Here is a 14,595-nt window from a genome sequence, read left to right as displayed (position 1 = left end):
TTTCCTGCTGTAAACAGAATAATCCTTCAATCTTGATAGGTAACATTTCTGGATGGTCTGTCAACTTTCTGAGACACCAGATTGACTCTCAGACTGAAAAGCACTGCTCTGAGGACAACAATCTGAAAGAAGACAATGGAAAATGCTTTATGTTCCCCTTCTTCGTAAATTAGTTTCACATCTGACCAGGGATTTGACAGCATCCCCATTTTTTTAGTCTAAAGAACTTCAACAGTCGGAGACATTTCCAAATCTAGAAAGAGAAAACTCCTCTCATCCTGACGGTCCAATTTCCCCATCTTCTGTCAACTTTGCAGTAAACACAGTTGCATCTCTCAGACTGTAATGCTTTCTAGACAAACATCAAAATGTGCCCTATGTGAGGATCGAACTCACGACCTTCAGATTATGAGACTGACGCGCTACCTACTGCGCTAACAAGGCAGTTGGTTGGTGTTTTCTGATGACAAGGTGGTAAATCAAGGATTATTGCAATGGATTCCAGAAATTTTATTTTGTCACTATTTCAAACATTGAAAGGTTTTCTTAAGGTGTTTTCATATGGTGTAGCGATAAGGATTCTTAGTTTTCACCCAGGCAAACCGCGTCTGATATCCGCTATTTCAATAAATAAACAGTCAACTTTTGAGACAGAAGTAAAAAACTTAAGAAAATGTGTTGATATTTGCACCTAGGTGCTTTCTTCCTTCTTGCACAAACGTTCCCCTTTTCCTTAAATTCTTTTTTGAAAATGTCAAATGCTTTGATAACTCCAACACCTCTATTGTCAGTCAGAATTCAAGACTGCTAACAGTACCGGATGTTCTTTCAACTGGGTGAGAAATTGAATTGTGGTTCTCAGATGGCAATGGTATATGAAGTCAAGAGAGGCTACATTTCTCTATGTTCTAGCAACTGTCTGAGAAAAGAAATTCTGGTTCTCAGGTTGCAATTCTGCACTCTGAGGTCAATAATCATGAACAAGACAATGGAAATGCCTTATGCTCTCTATTTTACAAAATTAGCTGCAAGCTTGATGATTAATTTGGCACCTTTCCCATTATTGTTGGCCTAAACTCATTCTGTAGCATGCAAGGTTTCATAGTTTATTTCCTGCTGTAAACAGAATAATCCTTCAATCTTGATAGGTAACATTTCTGGATGGTCTGTCAACTTTCTAAGACACCAGATTGACTCTCAGACTGAAAAGCACTGCTCTGAGGACAACAATCTGAAAGAAGACAATGGAAAATGCTTTATGTTCCCCTTCTTCGTAAATTAGTTTCACATCTGACCAGGGATTTGACAGCATCCCCATTTTTTTAGTCTAAAGAACTTCAACAGTCGGAGACATTTCGAAATCTAGAAAGAGAAAACTCCTCTCATCCTGACGGTCCAATTTCCCCATCTTCTGTCAACTTTGCAGTAAACACAGTTGCATCTCTCACACTGTAATGCTTTCTAGACAAACATCAAAATGTGCCCTATGTGAGGATCAAACTCACGACCTTCAGATTATGACACTGACGCGCTACCTACTGTGCTAACAAGGCAGCTGGTTGGTGTTTTCCATTGACATGGTGGTAAATCAAGGATTATGCAATGGATTCCAGAAATTTTATTTTGTCACTATTTCAAACATTGAAAGGTTGTCTCAAGGTGTTTTCATATGGTGTAGCGATAAGGATTCTTAGTTTTCACCCAGGCAAACCGCGTCTGATTCCCCCTATTTCAATAAATAAACAGTCAACTTTTGAGACAGAAGTAAAAGACTTAAGAAAATGTGTTGATATTTGCACCTAGGTGCTTTCTTCCTTCTTGCACAAACGCTCCCCTTTTCCTTAAATTCTTTTTTGAAAATGTCAAATGCTTTGATAATTCCAACACCTCTATTGTCAGTCAGAATTCAAGACTGCTAACAGTACCGGATGTTCTTTCAACTGGGTGAGAAATGGAATTGTGGTTCTCAGATGGCAATGGTATATGAAGTCAAGATAGGCTACATTTCTCTATGTTCTAGCAACTGTCTGAGAAAAGAAATTCTGGTTCTCAGGTTGCAATTCTGCACTTTGAGGTCAATAATCATGAACAAGACAATGGAAATGCCTTATGCTCTCTATTTTACAAAATTAGCTGCAAGCTTGATGATTAAATTCGCACCTTTCCCATTATTGTTGGCCTAAACTCATCCTGTAGCATGCAATGTTTCATAGTTTATTTCCTGCTGTAAACAGAATAATCCTTCAATATTGATAGGTAACATTTCTGGATGGTCTGTCAACTTTCTGAGACACCAGATTGACTCTCAGACTGAAAAGCACTGCTCTGAGGACAACAATCTGAAAGAAGACAATGGAAAATGTTTTATGTTCCCCTTCTTCGTAAATTAGTTTCACATCTGACCAGGGATTTGACAGCATCCCCATTTTTTTAGTCTAAAGAACTTCAACAGTCGGAGACATTTCGAAATCTAGAAAGAGAAAACTCCTCTCATCCTGACGGTCCAATTTCCCCATCTTCTGTCAACTTTGCAGTAAACACAGTTGCATTTCTCAGACTGTAATGCTTTCTAGACAAACATCAAAATGTACCCTGTGTGAGGATCGAACTCACGACCTTCAGATTATGAGACTGACGCGCTACCTACTGCGCTAACAAGGCAGTTGGTTGGCGTTTTCCGTTGACAAGGTAGTAAATTAACGATTATGCAATGGATTCCAGAAATTTTATTTTGTCACTATTTCAAACATTGAAAGGTTGTCTCAAGGTGTTTTCATATGGTGTAGCGATAAGGATTCTTAGTTTTCACCCAGGCAAACCGCGTCTGATTCCCGCTATTTCAATAAATAAACAGTCAACTTTAGAGACAGAAGTAAAAAACTTAAGAAAATGTGTTGATATTTGCACCTAGGTGCTTTATTCCTTCTTACACAAACGCTCCCCTTTTCCTTAAATTCTTTTTTGAAAATGTCAAATGCTTTGACAATTCCAACACCTCTTTTGTCAGTCAGAATTCAAGACTGCTAACAGTTCCGGATGTTCTTTCAACTGGGTGAGAAATGGAATTGTGGTTCTCAGATGGCAATGGTATATGAAGTCAAGATAGGCTACATTTCTCTATGTTCTAGCAACTGTCTGAGTAAAGAAATTCTGGTTCTCAGGTTGCAATTCTGCACTCTGAGGTCAATAATCATGAACAAGACAATGGAAATGCCTTATGCTCTCTATTTTACAAAATTAGCTGCAAGCTTGATGATTAATTTGGCACCTTTCCCATTATTGTTGGCCTAAACTCATTCTGTAGCATGCAAGGTTTCATAGTTTATTTCCTGCTGTAAACGGAATAATCCTTCAATCTTGATAGGTAACATTTCTGGATGGTCTGTCAACTTTCTGAGACACCAGATTGACTCTCAGACTGAAAAGCACTGCTCTGAGGACAACAATCTGAAAGAAGACAATGGAAAATGCTTTATGTTCCCCTTCTTCGTAAATTAGTTTCACATCTGACCAGGGATTTGACAGCATCCCCATTTTTTTAGTCTAAAGAACTTCAACAGTCGGAGACATTTCCAAATCTAGAAAGAGAAAACTCCTCTCATCCTGACGGTCCAATTTCCCCATCTTCTGTCAACTTTGCAGTAAACACAGTTGCACTTCTCACACTGTAATGCTTTCTAGACAAACATCAAAATGTGCCCTGTGAGAGGATCCAACTCACGACCTTCAGATTATGAGACTGACGCGCTACCTACTGCGCTAACAAGGCAGTTGGTTGGCGTTTTCCGTTGACAAGGTGGTAAATCAAGGATTATGCAATGGATTCCAGAAATTTAATTTTGTCACTATTTCAAACATTGAAAGGTTTTCTTAAGGTGTTTTCATATGGTGTAGCGATAAGGATTCTTAGTTTTCACCCAGGCAAACCGCGTCTGATTCCCGCTATTTCAATAAATAAACAGTCAACTTTTGAGACAGAAGTAAAAAACTTAAGAAAATGTGTTGATATTTGCACCTAGGTGCTTTCTTCCTTCTTGCACAAACGCTCCCCTTTTCCTTAAATTCTTTTTTGAAAATGTCAAATGCTTTGACAATTCCAACACCTCTTTTGTCAGTCAGAATTCAAGACTGCTAACAGTTCCGGATGTTCTTTCAACTGGGTGAGAAATGGAATTGTGGTTCTCAGATGGCAATGGTATATGAAGTCAAGATAGGCTACATTTCTCTATGTTCTAGCAACTGTCTGAGTAAAGAAATTCTGGTTCTCAGGTTGCAATTCTGCACTCTGAGGTCAATAATCATGAACAAGACAATGGAAATGCCTTATGCTCTCTATTTTACAAAATTAGCTGCAAGCTTGATGATTAATTTGGCACCTTTCCCATTATTGTTGGCCTAAACTCATTCTGTAGCATGCAAGGTTTCATAGTTTATTTCCTGCTGTAAACAGAATAATCCTTCAATCTTGATAGGTAACATTTCTGGATGGTCTGTCAACTTTCTGAGACACCAGATTGACTCTCAGACTGAAAAGCACTGCTCTGAGGACAACAATCTGAAAGAAGACAATGGAAAATGCTTTATGTTCCCCTTCTTCGTAAATTAGTTTCACATCTGACCAGGGATTTGACAGCATCCCCATTTTTTTAGTCTAAAGAACTTCAACAGTCGGAGACATTTCCAAATCTAGAAAGAGAAAACTCCTCTCATCCTGACGGTCCAATTTCCCCATCTTCTGTCAACTTTGCAGTAAACACAGTTGCACTTCTCACACTGTAATGCTTTCTAGACAAACATCAAAATGTGCCCTGTGTGAGGATCCAACTCACGACCTTCAGATTATGAGACTGACACGCTACCTACTGCGCTAACAAGGCAGTTGGTTGGCGTTTTCCGTTGACAAGGTGGTAAATTAACGATTATGCAATGGATTCCAGAAATTTTATTTTGTCACTATTTCAAACATTGAAAGGTTGTCTCAAGGTGTTTTCATATGGTGTAGCGATAAGGATTCTTAGTTTTCACCCAGGCAAACCGCGTCTGATTCCTGCTATTTCAATAAATAAACAGTCAACTTTAGAGACAGAAGTAAAAAACTTAAGAAAATGTGTTGATATTTGCACCTAGGTGCTTTCTTCCTTCTTGCACAAACGCTCCCCTTTTCCTTAAATTCTTTTTTGAAAATGTCAAATGCTTTGATAATTCCAACACCTCTATTGTCAGTCAGAATTCAAGACTGCTAACAGTACCGGATGTTCTTTCAACTGGGTGAGAAATGGAATTGTGGTTCTCAGATGGCAATGGTATATGAAGTCAAGAGAGGCTACATTTCTCTATGTTCTAGCAACTGTCTGAGTAAAGAAATTCTGGTTCTCAGGTTGCAATTCTGCACTCTGAGGTCAATAATCATGAACAAGACAATGGAAATGCCTTATGCTCTCTATTTTACAAAATTAGCTGCAAGCTTGATGATTAATTTGGCACCTTTCCCATTATTGTTGGCCTAAACTCATTCTGTAGCATGCAAGGTTTCATAGTTTATTTCCTGCTGTAAACAGAATAATCCTTCAATCTTGATAGGTAACATTTCTGGATGGTCTGTCAACTTTCTGAGACACCAGATTGACTCTCAGACTGAAAAGCACTGCTCTGAGGACAACAATCTGAAAGAAGACAATGGAAAATGCTTTATGTTCCCCTTCTTCATAAATTAGTTTCACATCTGACCAGGGATTTGACAGCATCCCCATTTTTTTAGTCTAAAGAACTTCAACAGTCGGAGACATTTCCAAATCTAGAAAGAGAAAACTCCTCTCATCCTGACGGTCCAATTTCCCCATCTTCTGTCAACTTTGCAGTAAACACAGTTGCACTTCTCACACTGTAATGCTTTCTAGACAAACATCAAAATGTGCCCTGTGTGAGGATCAAACTCACGACCTTCAGATTACGAGACTGACGCGCTACCTACTGCGCTAACAAGGCAGTTGGTTGGCGTTTTCCGTTGACAAGGTGGTAAATTAACGATTATGCAATGGATTCCAGAAATTTTATTTTGTCACTATTTCAAACATTGAAAGGTTGTCTCAAGGTGTTTTCATATGGTGTAGCGATAAGGATTCTTAGTTTTCACCCAGGCAAACCGCGTCTGATTCCCGCTATTTCAATAAATAAACAGTCAACTTTAGAGACAGAAGTTAAAAACTTAAGAAAATGTGTTGATATTTCCACCTAGGTGCTTTCTTCCTTCTTGCACAAACGCTCCCCTTTTCCTTAAATTCTTTTTTGAAAATGTCAAATGCTTTGATAATTCCAACACCTCTATTGTCAGTCAGAATTCAAGACTGCTAACAGTACCGGATGTTCTTTCAACTGGGTGAGAAATGGAATTGTGGTTCTCAGATGGCAATGGTATATGAAGTCAAGAGAGGCTACATTTCTCTATGTTCTAGCAACTGTCTGAGAAAATAAATTCTGGTTCTCAGGTTGCAATTCTGCACTCTGAGGTCAATAATCATGAACAAGACAATGGAAATGCCTTATGCTCTCTATTTTACAAAATTAGCTGCAAGCTTGATGATTAATTTGGCACCTTTCCCATTATTGTTGGCCTAAACTCATTCTGTAGCATGCAAGGTTTCATAGTTTATTTCCTGCTGTAAACAGAATAATCCTTCAATCTTGATAGGTAACATTTCTGGATGGTCTGTCAACTTTCTGAGACACCAGATTGACTGTCAGACTGAAAAGCACTGCTCTGAGGACAACAATCTGAAAGAAGACAATGGAAAATGCTTTATGTTCCCCTTCTTCGTAAATTAGTTTCACATCTGACCAGGGATTTGACAGCATCCCCATTTTTTTAGTCTAAAGAACTTCAACAGTCGGAGACATTTCCAAATCTAGAAAGAGAAAACTCCTCTCATCCTGACGGTCCAATTTCCCCATCTTCTGTCAACTTTGCAGTAAACACAGTTGCATTTCTCAGACTGTAATGCTTTCTAGACAAACATCAAAATGTGCCCTGTGTGAGGATCGAACTCACGACCTTCAGATTATGAGACTGACGCGCTACCTACTGCGCTAACAAGGCAGTTGGTTGGCGTTTTCTGTTGACTAGGTGGTAAATTAACGATTATGCAATGGATTCCAGAAATTTTATTTTGTCACTATTTCAAACATTGAAAAGTTGTCTCAAGGTGTTTTCATATGGTGTAGCGATAAGGATTCTTAGTTTTTACCCAGGCAAACCGCGTCTGATTCCCGCTATTTCAATAAATAAACAGTCAACTTTAGAGACAGAAGTAAAAAACTTAATGTGTTGATATTTGCACCTAGGTGCTTTCTTCCTTCTTGCACAAACGCTCCCCTTTTCCTTAAATTCTTTTTTGAAAATGTCAAATGCTTTGATAATTCCAACACCTCTATTGCCAGTCAGAATTCAAGACTGCTAACAGTACCGGATGTTCTTTCAACTGGGTGAGAAATGGAATTGTGGTTCTCAGATAGCAATGGTATATGAAGTCAAGAGAGGCTACATTTCTCTATGTTCTAGCAACTGTCTGAGAAAAGAAATTCTGGTTCTCAGGTTGCAATTCTGCACTCTGAGGTCAATAATCATGAACAAGACAATGGAAATGCCTTATGCTCTCTATTTTACAAAATTAGCTGCAAGCTTGATGATTAATTTGGCACCTTTCCCATTATTGTTGGCCTAAACTCATTCTGTAGCATGCAAGGTTTCATAGTTTATTTCCTGCTGTAAACAGAATAATCCTTCAATCTTGATAGGTAACATTTCTGGATGGTCTGTCAACTTTCTGAGACACCAGATTGACTCTCAGACTGAAAAGCACTGCTCTGAGGACAACAATCTGAAAGAAGACAATGGAAAATGCTTTATGTTCCCCTTCTTCCTAAATTAGTTTCACATCTGACCAGGGATTTGACAGCATCCCCATTTTTTTAGTCTAAAGAACTTCAACAGTCGGAGACATTTCCAAATTTAGAAAGAGAAAACTCCTCTCATCCTGACGGTCCAATTTCCCCATCTTCTGTCAACTTTGCAGTAAACACAGTTGCATTTCTCACACTGTAATGCTTTCTAGACAAACATCAAAATGTGCCCTGTGTGAGGATCGAACTCACAACCTTCAGATTATGAGACTGACGCGCTACCTACTGCGCTAACAAGGCAGTTGGTTGGCGTTTTCCTTTGACAAGGTGGTAAATTAACGATTATGCAATGGATTCCAGAAATTTTATTTTGTCACTATTTCAAACATTGAAAGGTTGTCTCAAGGTGTTTTCATATGGTGTAGCGATAAGGATTCTTAGTTTTCACCCAGGCAAACCGCGTCTGATTCCCGCTATTTCAATAAATAAACAGTCAACTTTAGAGACAGAAGTAAAAAACTTAAGAAAATGTGTTGATATTTGCACCTAGGTGCTTTCTTCCTTCTTGCACAAACGCTCCCCTTTTCCTTAAATTCTTTTTTGAAAATGTCAAATGATTTGACAATTCCAACACCTCTATTGTCAGTCAGAATTCAAGACTGCTAACAATACCGGATGTTCTTTCAACTGGGTGAGAAATTGAATTGTGGTTCTCAGATGGCAATGGTATATGAAGTCAAGAGAGGCTACATTTCTCTATGTTCTAGCAACTGTCTGAGTAAAGAAATTCTGGTTCTCAGGTTGCAATTCTGCACTCTGAGGTCAATAATCATGAACAAGACAATGGAAATGCCTTATGCTCTCTATTTTACAAAATTAGCTGCAAGCTTGATGATTAATTTGGCACCTTTCCCATTATTGTTGGCCTAAACTCATTCTGTAGCATGCAAGGTTTCATAGTTTATTTCCTGCTGTAAACAGAATAATCCTTCAATCTTGATAGGTAACATTTCTGGATGGTCTGTCAACTTTCTGAGACACCAGATTGACTGTCAGACTGAAAAGCACTGCTCTGAGGACAACAATCTGAAAGAAGACAATGGAAAATGCTTTATGTTCCCCTTCTTCGTAAATTAGTTTCACATCTGACCAGGGATTTGACAGCATCCCCATTTTTTTAGTCTAAAGAACTTCAACAGTCGGAGACATTTCCAAATCTAGAAAGAGAAAACTCCTCTCATCCTGACGGTCCAATTTCCCCATCTTCTGTCAACTTTGCAGTAAACACAGTTGCATTTCTCAGACTGTAATGCTTTCTAGACAAACATCAAAATGTGCCCTGTGTGAGGATCGAACTCACGACCTTCAGATTATGAGACTGACACGCTACCTACTGCGCTAACAAGGCAGTTGGTTGGCGTTTTCTGTTGACAAGGTGGTAAATTAACGATTATGCAATGGATTCCAGAAATTTTATTTTGTCACTATTTCAAACATTGAAAGGTTGTCTCAAGGTGTTTTCATATGGTGTAGCGATAAGGATTCTTAGTTTTCACCCAGGCAAACCGCGTCTGATTCCCGCTATTTCAATAAATAAACAGTCAACTTTAGAGACAGAAGTTAAAAACTTAAGAAAATGTGTTGATATTTCCACCTAGGTGCTTTCTTCCTTCTTGCACAAACGCTCCCCTTTTCCTTAAATTCTTTTTTGAAAATGTCAAATGCTTTGATAATTCCAACACCTCTATTGTCAGTCAGAATTCAAGACTGCTAACAGTACCGGATGTTCTTTCAACTGGGTGAGAAATGGAATTGTGGTTCTCAGATGGCAATGGTATATGAAGTCAAGAGAGGCTACATTTCTCTATGTTCTAGCAACTGTCTGAGAAAATAAATTCTGGTTCTCAGGTTGCAATTCTGCACTCTGAGGTCAATAATCATGAACAAGACAATGGAAATGCCTTATGCTCTCTATTTTACAAAATTAGCTGCAAGCTTGATGATTAATTTGGCACCTTTCCCATTATTGTTGGCCTAAACTCATTCTGTAGCATGCAAGGTTTCATAGTTTATTTCCTGCTGTAAACAGAATAATCCTTCAATCTTGATAGGTAACATTTCTGGATGGTCTGTCAACTTTCTGAGACACCAGATTGACTGTCAGACTGAAAAGCACTGCTCTGAGGACAACAATCTGAAACAAGACAATGGAAAATGCTTTATGTTCCCCTTCTTCGTAAATTAGTTTCACATCTGACCAGGGATTTGACAGCATCCCCATTTTTTTAGTCTAAAGAACTTCAACAGTCGGAGACATTTCCAAATCTAGAAAGAGAAAACTCCTCTCATCCTGACGGTCCAATTTCCCCATCTTCTGTCAACTTTGCAGTAAACACAGTTGCATTTCTCAGACTGTAATGCTTTCTAGACAAACATCAAAATGTGCCCTGTGTGAGGATCGAACTCACGACCTTCAGATTATGAGACTGACGCGCTACCTACTGCGCTAACAAGGCAGTTGGTTGGCGTTTTCCGTTGACTAGGTGGTAAATTAACGATTATGCAATGGATTCCAGAAATTTTATTTTGTCACTATTTCAAACATTGAAAGGTTGTCTCAAGGTGTTTTCATATGGTGTAGCGATAAGGATTCTTAGTTTTTACCCAGGCAAACCGCGTCTGATTCCCGCTATTTCAATAAATAAACAGTCAACTTTAGAGACAGAAGTAAAAAACTTAATGTGTTGATATTTGCACCTAGGTGCTTTCTTCCTTCTTGCACAAACGCTCCCCTTTTCCTTAAATTCTTTTTTGAAAATGTCAAATGCTTTGATAATTCCAACACCTCTATTGCCAGTCAGAATTCAAGACTGCTAACAGTACCGGATGTTCTTTCAACTGGGTGAGAAATGGAATTGTGGTTCTCAGATAGCAATGGTATATGAAGTCAAGAGAGGCTACATTTCTCTATGTTCTAGCAACTGTCTGAGAAAAGAAATTCTGGTTCTCAGGTTGCAATTCTGCACTCTGAGGTCAATAATCATGAACAAGACAATGGAAATGCCTTATGCTCTCTATTTTACAAAATTAGCTGCAAGCTTGATGATTAATTTGGCACCTTTCCCATTATTGTTGGCCTAAACTCATTCTGTAGCATGCAAGGTTTCATAGTTTATTTCCTGCTGTAAACAGAATAATCCTTCAATCTTGATAGGTAACATTTCTGGATGGTCTGTCAACTTTCTGAGACACCAGATTGACTCTCAGACTGAAAAGCACTGCTCTGAGGACAACAATCTGAAAGAAGACAATGGAAAATGCTTTATGTTCCCCTTCTTCCTAAATTAGTTTCACATCTGACCAGGGATTTGACAGCATCCCCATTTTTTTAGTCTAAAGAACTTCAACAGTCGGAGACATTTCCAAATTTAGAAAGAGAAAACTCCTCTCATCCTGACGGTCCAATTTCCCCATCTTCTGTCAACTTTGCAGTAAACACAGTTGCATTTCTCACACTGTAATGCTTTCTAGACAAACATCAAAATGTGCCCTGTGTGAGGATCGAACTCACAACCTTCAGATTATGAGACTGACGCGCTACCTACTGCGCTAACAAGGCAGTTGGTTGGCGTTTTCCTTTGACAAGGTGGTAAATTAACGATTATGCAATGGATTCCAGAAATTTTATTTTGTCACTATTTCAAACATTGAAAGGTTGTCTCAAGGTGTTTTCATATGGTGTAGCGATAAGGATTCTTAGTTTTCACCCAGGCAAACCGCGTCTGATTCCCGCTATTTCAATAAATAAACAGTCAACTTTAGAGACAGAAGTAAAAAACTTAAGAAAATGTGTTGATATTTGCACCTAGGTGCTTTCTTCCTTCTTGCACAAACGCTCCCCTTTTCCTTAAATTCTTTTTTGAAAATGTCAAATGCTTTGATAATTCCAACACCTCTATTGTCAGTCAGAATTCAAGACTGCTAACAGTACCGGATGTTCTTTCAACTGGGTGAGAAATGGAATTGTGGTTCTCAGATGGCAATGGTATATGAAGTCAAGAGAGGCTACATTTCTCTATGTTCTAGCAACTGTCTGAGTAAAGAAATTCTGGTTCTCAGGTTGCAATTCTGCACTCTGAGGTCAATAATCATGAACAAGACAATGGAAATGCCTTATGCTCTCTATTTTACAAAATTAGCTGCAAGCTTGATGATTAATTTGGCACCTTTCCCATTATTGTTGGCCTAAACTCATTCTGTAGCATGCAAGGTTTCATAGTTTATTTCCTGCTGTAAACAGAATAATCCTTCAATCTTGATAGGTAACATTTCTGGATGGTCTGTCAACTTTCTGAGACACCAGATTGACTCTCAGACTGAAAAGCACTGCTCTGAGGACAACAATCTGAAAGAAGACAATGGAAAATGCTTTATGTTCCCCTTCTTCGTAAATTAGTTTCACATCTGACCAGGGATTTGACAGCATCCCCATTTTTTAAGTCTAAAGAACTTCAACAGTCGGAGACATTTCCAAATCTAGAAAGAGAAAACTCCTCTCATCCTGACGGTCCAATTTCCCCATCTTCTGTCAACTTTGCAGTAAACACAGTTGCACTTCTCACACTGTAATGCTTTCTAGACAAACATCAAAATGTGCCCTGTGTGAGGATCGAACTCACGACCTTCAGATTATGAGACTGACGCGCTACCTACTGCGCTAACAAGGCAGTTGGTTGGCATTTTCCTTTGACAAGGTGGTAAATTAACGATTATGCAATGGATTCCAGAAATTTTATTTTGTCACTATTTCAAACATTGAAAGGTTGTCTCAAGGTGTTTTCATATGGTGTAGCGATAAGGATTCTTAGTTTTCACCCAGGCAAACCGCGTCTGATTCCCGCTATTTCAATAAATAAACAGTCAACTTTAGAGACAGAAGTAAAAAACTTAAGAAAATGTGTTGATATTTGCACCTAGGTGCTTTCTTCCTTCTTGCACAAACGCTCCCCTTTTCCTTAAATTCTTTTTTGAAAATGTCAAATGCTTTGATAATTCCAACACCTCTATTGTCAGTCAGAATTCAAGACTGCTAACAGTACCGGATGTTCTTTCAACTGGGTGAGAAATGGAATTGTGGTTCTCAGATGGCAATGGTATATGAAGTCAAGAGAGGCTACATTTCTCTATGTTCTAGCAACTGTCTGAGAAAAGAAATTCTGGTTCTCAGGTTGCAATTCTGCACTCTGAGGTCAATACTCATGAACAAGACAATGGAAATGCCTTATGCTCTCTATTTTACAAAATTAGCTGCAAGCTTGATGATTAATTTGGCACCTTTCCCATTATTGTTGGCCTAAACTCATTCTGTAGCATGCAAGGTTTCATAGTTTATTTCCTGCTGTAAACAGAATAATCCTTCAATCTTGATAGGTAACATTTCTGGATGGTCTGTCAACTTTCTGAGACACCAGATTAACTCTCAGACTGAAAAGCACTGCTCTGAGGACAACAATCTGAAAGAAGACAATGGAAAATGCTTTATGTTCCCCTTCTTCATAAATTAGTTTCACATCTGACCAGGGATTTGACAGCATCCCCATTTTTTTAGTCTAAAGAACTTCAACAGTCGGAGACATTTCCAAATCTAGAAAGAGAAAACTCCTCTCATCCTGACGGTCCAATTTCCCCATCTTCTGTCAACTTTGCAGTAAACACAGTTGCACTTCTCACACTGTAATGCTTTCTAGACAAACATCAAAATGTGCCCTGTGTGAGGATCGAACTCACGACCTTCAGATTACGAGACTGACGCGCTACCTACTGCGCTAACAAAGCAGCTGGTTGGCGTTTTCCGTTGACAAGGTGGTAAATTAATGATTATGCAATGGATTCCAGAAATTTTATTTTGTCACTATTTCAAACATTGAAAGGTTGTCTCAAGGTGTTTTCATATGGTGTAGCGATAAGGATTCTTAGTTTTCACCCAGGCAAACCGCGTCTGATTCCCGCTATTTCAATAAATAAACAGTCAACTTTAGAGACAGAAGTAAAAAACTTAAGAAAATGTGTTGATATTTGCACCTAGGTGCTTTCTTCCTTCTTGCACAAACGCTCCCCTTTTCCTTAAATTCTTTTTTGAAAATGTCAAATGCTTTGATAATTCCAACACCTCTATTGTCAGTCAGAATTCAAGACTGCTAACAGTACCGGATGTTCTTTCAACTGGGTGAGAAATGGAATTGTGGTTCTTAGATGGCAATGGTATATGAAGTCAAGAGAGGCTACATTTCTCTATGTTCTAGCAACTGTCTGAGAAAATAAATTCTGGTTCTCAGGTTGCAATTCTGCACTCTGAGGTCAATAATCATGAACAAGACAATGGAAATGCCTTATGCTCTCTATTTTACAAAATTAGCTGCAAGCTTGATGATTAATTTGGCACCTTTCCCATTATTGTTGGCCTAAACTCATTCTGTAGCATGCAAGGTTTCATAGTTTATTTCCTGCTGTAAACAGAATAATCCTTCAATCTTGATAGGTAACATTTCTGGATGGTCTGTCAACTTTCTGAGACACCAGATTGACTCTCAGACTGAAAAGCACTGCTCTGAGGACAACAATCTGAAAGAAGACAATGGAAAATGCTTTATGTTCCCCTTCTTCGTAAATTAGTTTCACATCTGACCAGGGATTTGACAG

At 38.6% G+C, this 14,595-nt stretch overlaps 13 non-coding genes across 13 annotated transcripts; all 13 read right to left on the bottom strand.

The window, feature by feature from the left end:
- Window positions 1-371: 371 nt before the first annotated feature.
- On the bottom strand, window positions 372-444 carry TRNAM-CAU (transfer RNA methionine (anticodon CAU)). The gene has a single exon. It is a non-coding gene; the product is annotated as a tRNA-Met (tRNA).
- Window positions 445-1,480: 1,036 nt separating this feature from the next.
- On the bottom strand, window positions 1,481-1,553 carry TRNAM-CAU (transfer RNA methionine (anticodon CAU)). Its single transcript has one exon. It is a non-coding gene; the product is annotated as a tRNA-Met (tRNA).
- A 1,035-nt stretch (window positions 1,554-2,588) lies between these two features.
- Window positions 2,589-2,661, bottom strand: TRNAM-CAU (transfer RNA methionine (anticodon CAU)). Its single transcript has one exon. It is a non-coding gene; the product is annotated as a tRNA-Met (tRNA).
- Window positions 2,662-3,696: 1,035 nt separating this feature from the next.
- On the bottom strand, window positions 3,697-3,769 carry TRNAM-CAU (transfer RNA methionine (anticodon CAU)). The gene has a single exon. It is a non-coding gene; the product is annotated as a tRNA-Met (tRNA).
- Window positions 3,770-4,804: 1,035 nt separating this feature from the next.
- TRNAM-CAU (transfer RNA methionine (anticodon CAU)) lies at window positions 4,805-4,877 on the bottom strand. The gene has a single exon. It is a non-coding gene; the product is annotated as a tRNA-Met (tRNA).
- A 1,035-nt stretch (window positions 4,878-5,912) lies between these two features.
- TRNAT-CGU (transfer RNA threonine (anticodon CGU)) lies at window positions 5,913-5,985 on the bottom strand. The gene has a single exon. It is a non-coding gene; the product is annotated as a tRNA-Thr (tRNA).
- Window positions 5,986-7,020: 1,035 nt separating this feature from the next.
- TRNAM-CAU (transfer RNA methionine (anticodon CAU)) lies at window positions 7,021-7,093 on the bottom strand. The gene has a single exon. It is a non-coding gene; the product is annotated as a tRNA-Met (tRNA).
- A 1,030-nt stretch (window positions 7,094-8,123) lies between these two features.
- TRNAM-CAU (transfer RNA methionine (anticodon CAU)) lies at window positions 8,124-8,196 on the bottom strand. Its single transcript has one exon. It is a non-coding gene; the product is annotated as a tRNA-Met (tRNA).
- A 1,035-nt stretch (window positions 8,197-9,231) lies between these two features.
- TRNAM-CAU (transfer RNA methionine (anticodon CAU)) lies at window positions 9,232-9,304 on the bottom strand. The gene has a single exon. It is a non-coding gene; the product is annotated as a tRNA-Met (tRNA).
- Window positions 9,305-10,339: 1,035 nt separating this feature from the next.
- TRNAM-CAU (transfer RNA methionine (anticodon CAU)) lies at window positions 10,340-10,412 on the bottom strand. Its single transcript has one exon. It is a non-coding gene; the product is annotated as a tRNA-Met (tRNA).
- Window positions 10,413-11,442: 1,030 nt separating this feature from the next.
- TRNAM-CAU (transfer RNA methionine (anticodon CAU)) lies at window positions 11,443-11,515 on the bottom strand. The gene has a single exon. It is a non-coding gene; the product is annotated as a tRNA-Met (tRNA).
- Window positions 11,516-12,550: 1,035 nt separating this feature from the next.
- On the bottom strand, window positions 12,551-12,623 carry TRNAM-CAU (transfer RNA methionine (anticodon CAU)). Its single transcript has one exon. It is a non-coding gene; the product is annotated as a tRNA-Met (tRNA).
- Window positions 12,624-13,658: 1,035 nt separating this feature from the next.
- TRNAT-CGU (transfer RNA threonine (anticodon CGU)) lies at window positions 13,659-13,731 on the bottom strand. Its single transcript has one exon. It is a non-coding gene; the product is annotated as a tRNA-Thr (tRNA).
- Between the last annotated feature and the right edge of the window lie 864 nt (window positions 13,732-14,595).

Source organism: Mixophyes fleayi, chromosome 4, assembly GCF_038048845.1.
Source record: "Mixophyes fleayi isolate aMixFle1 chromosome 4, aMixFle1.hap1, whole genome shotgun sequence".
NCBI classification, from domain to species: Eukaryota; Metazoa; Chordata; class Amphibia; order Anura; family Limnodynastidae; genus Mixophyes; species Mixophyes fleayi.
Note: the sequence above shows the minus strand (reverse complement) of the source record. Positions and strands in the feature narration are given on the sequence as shown.